The following is a 7,159-nucleotide window of genomic DNA, read 5'->3' on the forward strand; positions in this document are numbered from 1 at the left end:
AATTTTGCACCGTATATCGGTCAAGTGCTCAGAGAGAAGGAAGAACATATTAAGATAGTCATCGCATTGAATTAGCTGGTAAAGCGTGGCAAACAATTGTCAGAGAAAAGAGACAGGCTAAAAATGCTACAACATCGCAACTTGTCGAGCCTTTGCGACAAGCGGAAAGTGCTTTCCGAGCTCTGCCGGAAAGGCCCGATAAGTTGCGATTGCATCCCCGCAAAACTTTTCTCAGACTGGACAATGACTGAGGAGAGTTTTTTGTTTATTAGTGTACACACAACGAGGGCTAACTCTGGACTTGCAGTTTTTGCTTTGTTAACCAATATTTTAGAGAACTACAGTTCTGCAGTGGCAATGTTCCTCAACAGCTTGTCATAACCATGTAGATTTCAGAGGAGAAAGGCAGCATCTCAAACTGGAGAATACCTGTATTCAAAGAATTGTTAAGGAAAGCATGCATTGCACAATCAATCACATGAATGAGTGAAAGAAAATGTTGATTTTTACCCCAAACAAGGGTCTTACATGCGCGACATAAAATCTACATTGGAATTGAAATTTACTCTTAACTGTATAGCTAATCAGAAAATTAAATTTTAAGACTTTTTACGGTCATAAGCAAGGAGAAACCTGTATCTGTTAGACTGCATTACACAAAGCGCCACCAACTCTACAAGACAACGGAGTCCTTAACTCGCCTGATTTAGGTGAGCTTGTTAATCGCCCGGTAAGTCTCAGTGCTAGACAGACAGGTGAATGTCTCGTCCTCTGCACACCTTTACTACTAGTAGAGGGCGAAGCCCTCTCACGGGCCCGAAGGGCCCGTGAGAGCGAAGCTCTCCCTATAGACAACACGTGTACATATGTCTAAAAATAGAAATTACACTCTATACCTATGAAGTTGAAAAACTTTTCCAAGATGGAGGAAAAAAGAATAACTTCACGCGCAGTGACATCACCGGCATCCATGTTGAATTTGAATCTCGTACTAACTTCACGTTTGGTGATAATTTACCAGCTTTGTTTAATGAGTGATAAATACATTTAAACTTACCTAGTGTGTTCTTGAAAAATTAATTCCTAATTAAGAAAACAAATTTTCATTTCCTACAACTTACAACAGTTGCATTAGATCCGATCAAATGAATTTCAGGACATCTGATTGGACAAAAAACGTGTCTCAACAGTGAAGCAGTTTTAATTCATTGTTATTAAATATAACATCATGTATTTGAATTAAATTTGCTTTCTGATTACTATTTGAAAACACCAAAGACGATTTTTCTCCAACTTTCAATTTGAAATTTCGTTTTTAGGTTTCATCTCAAATCGTAGCCTAACTGATACTCATACCCAGGTCATTTCGTACCCAGAAATCAAATTAATTATCAAAATATAAAAAGAATTAAGTTACGACCAATAAATAATTCAGTATAAAACAAAAGATAATCAAAACTTAATTTTGTAGACATCCTAATCTTTGACAGACACATTGTTAAATATTTCCCCATTCTAATTCACCCCCCCCCCCCCCCCCCCCCCCACAAATGTGTAAACCATGCGTATATGATTTAAAATACAATAAATATTCAAAGTACTCCCAAACCGCCATAAAAATAAAAGCAAATAGGGAGATTATTTGGAGTAATATGCATTATAAATACTTAAAAATTATTTATAATAGGAATTACTGATCTGCATTCACAATCACAAATATGCATTGAACACAAATGTATGACATTTTTCAGACAAACTCAGATTAAATTATACACCCCAGTATGTACAATATACATGAAGGACATCATTTGCACCTTATGATTTGAATTAGCTAGGGTACTATCTCAATTCTCTAGTTTTAATGCACAAATCAATCATTAAATGTTTAATAATTCAGTGTTTGGATGACAAATTTAAGCGAAATATTCTCCAGATAAATTGATTTTCTTATTTTAAAAAAAAATATACGTCATTACTCTTTAATTCATGTTTATGCATACATTTGAAATAAGGGAGTAAAAAGTTAAAATACTTCATGCTGAGAAATTATCCAGAGATCTGCAATGTAGATACTTCATGTAGCTGCAGCCAGGTATTATCCAATATATGTATAAATTACTTCAGACTAGACAATAAGACATCAAAATAATACACATGTATATTGATAGAATCTAAATAACAACAACAACAAAAATGCAGCTAAAATCTGTCCCAAGATTTTTTGCTTCATTATTAGTTATTCATAAATACCTTCGCTAGCCAAGGGTGTGTGATCTGCAGGAGCGGCGCGGATCAGAAACCCTTGGCTTACAAAGATGAAATATTTCAGGGTTTAAACAATATTTATTTACATACCAGAATGAAAATTTGTTTACCGGTTTTTATATTTGAATCCCCCCTCCCTCCCACTCTCTCTCTCTCTCTCTCTCTCTCTCTCTCTCTCTCTCTCTCTCTCTCTCGAGCTGACTTGTTCGCCTAAAAAAAGCGGCTGTTAAAATAAAAATCTATGGATATATTTGTAAAGCAAATAATATAAAATAAGATCTGGATGATAGCATTTGAAAATTGTGTGAGGTGTTCCATTATAAAATCTCCATAAGAAGTCAGTTTTTCGTTCCTGTGAAAAAAAGCGACGAATTTTAATTAATGAAGGATTTCAATTGTATTTCTTTTAGCTGTGTATGTTTCCATAAAAATTGTCAACATGTGATGGAAACAGTAGCTTGGGACAGACTATAGCATAGCAGGGGTTGTATAAGAAATGAACAGCTGATGACAGGCCAGAGATAATGAAAGGGCATATCTAGCCCCATTGATATTGGCTTCGCCCTCCAAACGGTTACACCGTAAAACATATTATTCTTTGTGAGTGAGATAAGACAGGTATGGGGCCGGATGAAAGATACTTCCAACCCCATAACTTATACTCACAGAATACATTAAAGAACGAAATATTTACAATGTGGTTTTATGTATTTTTATGCTTAAAATTTATACATATAAAATTTGATCGATTTATCATTATATGCCTTGGTCTAAATTATATGCATGCGCAGGTCCAGGTTAACAAATAAACACGGGGTATTCTTTGCCTTATAAGAGGGCAGTTTAGGTAGAATTAATAGTTTGGATTTCATTAGTATATTACCCGTGTCCTTTCTGTTGTGTTTTTGGAGGACTTCTTCGTGTATAAGGAGGCTGGATGGTAAACAAATTAACCATCAGATCTGCCTTGAAATTTTAAACATGATAAGTTTGGCCATTAACCATCATTTACTATAGAAAATTCTTCAGCTTTAAAATTTTAACATTTTCATATATCTGTATACAGAGCTCTTTGCCTAAAGGAGGTAAATATAGCCTTAAAATGGCCACAACTAAAGGATACATGAATTTCATTCATATAGAATATCTGGTGTATCATTTTGTCAACAACTAAAATTGAATGCAAATGCTAATTTTTATCTGGTTAAACAATTATCTATTTCATTCATTTTTGGACCTAAATGAAGAAAATGTACAGTTTCTCAATGGTTATGGTTTTTTAGTTGCTTTGGATTAGAGATTGCAGGTTCAAGCGTTCCACAAGCACGGTCATCCAGCGACTCTTTTAAGTCTATAATGCCATATAATTAAAAAACAAAATAATGTTTTAAAGGGTCAGGTTATGTGATCGGTAGGTATCTATTCAGCATAAGGACCCGACAGCTGATGTCAAAACACATTAATCACAACACCATTGCTCTATAACATGCATAGTTTGCCACTTTCTATTTAATGTATTTATGCTTAGAGGCCCTGTATACATGTAGTAATAGAATACTTATATAAATACAATTTGTATTGATGGGACCGTTTTGAACAATACATTATAATAACATAATAATAAAAGTGTCAAGTTTAAGGGTTTGTATTGGTACATGTATCTAAGGCATTCAAACTCCACAGATAATGTATTTCTGTTTCTGAACCTTGCTTTTTTACATCGTACGAACTCTTAATATATATATAATCTCATTCTCTGGTTGTGGCTTTTTGCAGCCCGGTAATGAAGACATGTTCCTTAACCTTTGAATCCACAGATGGCATGATAATATCATCACATTAAGATAGTATGAGTTAGACTATCATATAGAATTTTAAACTGTTTTAAATACAATCCACAAAATGAAACTTAACACTTGTTGAACGACAGTAATAAAATTGCTATATCTTTTGTAAATATTTGTCTCAAAACAACTGCTACATGGAGCTTGCTTATCGAAGTTAAAATGGAGAATACCAGAATCGGTTTTCTCCGAACAGACCTGTAGGTTACCTACCTGTATTAATGAATTTCATAAATGAATCATATATTGCACCTGGTTTCAGCAATCTGATTTCAGCAATCTGATTTTGGGTTACATAATTTTATAACGCTTTTCATGACAGCAATTATTTGGCCATTTTCATAAACTATCAATATCTTAAACAATGTACATGTAATAATATTTCCACTTGTAGTATCAATATGTTTTGTCAAAAGCTGAACATGATCAAACAGTCCACAAGTAGGGATTTGTTGCACAGGGAAATTTTTCTAAACCTTGATCATTTGCTTATTTTTGGAACAGGTGCGCGTTTATTTTTAATCGGGAAAACTCCTCTTTGTGTAATATTTATAAATTCATAAATCCTATAGAACAAAAATGCTAATTTACATAATTTTCCATGTTGAGAAGAGCTGACCACGAATCGTATCCCTCAGAATTTAATTTTAATTAATACTGTAGAATTATGCGTGTCATAATTATAAATATCTCTTGACAATGGGAATGACCTCTAGAGGAACGACTCAGAATGTTATGCATATGAATTTATAATTGTTGTGTCCCAATTTGTTTAAACGAAAATTTGACTTATGTTTGCCATCAAAATTTCTAAGTGTAAGCAAATTTCGGGGGGAAATATATATTGTCCACTATAACTTTCCGATCGAACATACAAACCAAGACATCGCACATGCTTAATAAAGGGCACGGCGAGTAAAACCATTTGCTGCCTGGACGAGATATTATTGTATAGAAGCAATAAGATGCTTTGACATGTAGATTGAATTTCGCCATGAAACCTGGTCGTTAAACACATCCTATTATTCCGAGTACTATATGGCTTTCGACCCATTGCTGCCGTCTTGACGATAGTTGTAGTCAACAATAAAAATGCAGGAATCCACAATGTCGGAAGGTGAAGTTAGCTTTACAAGGTGAATAACGTGAAAGTGAAAATTCCTCATAACGATTTCATTAATAATCTAATGAGCATTACAAATTATTTTAATTGCAAGCATAAAGTTATGTTGATAAATCGACATTTTGGTTATTCACTTACAAGATCTGTCCCTGATACTCCATGTAAAGAAACAAAGGGCTGATGTTTAAGTCACTCACTACATATTACGCCGCAAATACGAATTTGTTTATGAAATTTCATACAAATTCGGATCTACAGGGTAGACGTAATGGTGAAAATCGGCACATGCGCAACAGATAAGCCTGTCGATCAGTCACAGCTTCCGATCGGCACCACCTGGTCCGTGAAATCTCAGACCGATCCGCCATCTTCCTTCGCTAGTCTAAAAAGAACCCCAAAAAATCCCGTGTTCATAAATGGAGAGGAGCATTAATATGCAACACATTTAATAACGTGTCAGCTGATGAATGCCAGCTATATAGGATCGTAACACGAAACGAAATGAAAACTAATCTAGACACACTGACAGAGAATGTGTTGATTTACCTTGCTAGTTTTAACACTGTATATAATTGTCCCCGCGGTCGTAGACTATAATACCATCACAGTCATTATGGAAAGTGGAAACTTTCTCTGAATTACGCGGCGGCTTATCGTAATTAACAAGATTATATATTCTACTTGCACATAATTCGGTGCAAGCAAGGACACATGTCTCAAAATATGATGTTGCTTGCTCACAAATGCAGTGTGGTTCATGTTGCATTTATGCTGAATTTAAGAAATTCGCATTTAGAAATTTACCTGATTTTACCTGGGCACCCGGTTACAGCCGTCTGTGTATGTCCCCCGGATAATACAAATCTACACCCCGGTGCACTGTTCAATAGCTTTTATTCAAGACCATGCTTAAGAAATTCGTAAACGTTATCGCTAATTTATAACAGTATAATGTTAAAGAAAATAAGATAAAAGGTCATAAAATACGGTCCTTGCGCGGAACAAGTTGATAACGCATAATAAACGGGCAAACAACAGTTCCCATTCAAATGAGCCCGGACCTCTCTGAAGTGTGTACAGCGCGGTTATAAAAACCAAAGGGAAATTATACCATAAACACTCCAGTTGTAATGAGTACAATATTTACCTCCCCGTCCCTATGGCATCCCCTCTCTTTGTCGACCAGACCCTCCTCTCCGGCTCTGTTTACGAGGCTAGAGTCCTTATGACGGGGTGTTAAATTGGACGGCCGGGTCATAAATATGGAGCTTGTCCATTCAGTCAGTACAGGCCCGATACCAAATCACACGGCCTATAGGTAGATCACTAGTCTTCAACCATCTCCTCCAAAAATGAATTAAATTTGTCTGGACTTGCACAAATCTTTCCACAAAGACTCGACTTTCTTTAAACTGAATCTTAGGCTGTATATTGCATTGCTACTATCATATAATATTCATGTGCTGAAGTTCAAACTGTACCTGTTTGAAACTTGTGCAAAGCACCAAAGAAAGCTAAATGACAAAATATTTAGGATACCGAGCCCGATGTCTGTATAATCTGCCATGAAGGTCGCTCAAACTGTGACGTTCTTGGTGCAATAAAAAAAGATAAAGGCATGAAATAATTTGCTTTTCTATATCGTTTATTTCTCTCTTACATGTAAGATGCTCTCAAAAGTCAATTGTGGATTAATTTGATTTACTACAGTTGTAGCATCGTACAGATTAATGATTTTTGAAGTTTCCAGAACAAAAAGGTAAAAGGACTTTGGAGTAGGAAGAGAAGGGATAATAAAATACTCTTTTCACCTGAGAAATAGAATACAGTATGGTCCTATTGACAGTTGTATTGCAACGCAACAAGTTTGATAATTACACTGGTGCTAGTTGTTGGACTTATTGTTGGAGTAACCGCAGTTTCTTGC

At 35.3% G+C, this 7,159-nt stretch overlaps 1 long non-coding RNA gene across 1 annotated transcript; it reads right to left on the reverse strand.

Moving 5' to 3' along the window:
- Nucleotides 1-345: 345 nt before the first annotated feature.
- LOC136275562 (uncharacterized) lies at nucleotides 346-5,489 on the reverse strand. The gene is made up of 3 exons (XR_010714144.1): nucleotides 5,371-5,489; nucleotides 3,149-3,231; nucleotides 346-412 (listed from the first exon to the last, which is right to left on the reverse strand). It is a non-coding gene; the product is annotated as an uncharacterized lncRNA (long non-coding RNA).
- Between the last annotated feature and the right edge of the window lie 1,670 nt (nucleotides 5,490-7,159).

The sequence above is a fragment of the Magallana gigas genome, chromosome 5, assembly GCF_963853765.1.
Source record: "Magallana gigas chromosome 5, xbMagGiga1.1, whole genome shotgun sequence".
Lineage (NCBI taxonomy): Eukaryota > Metazoa > Mollusca > Bivalvia > Ostreida > Ostreidae > Magallana > Magallana gigas.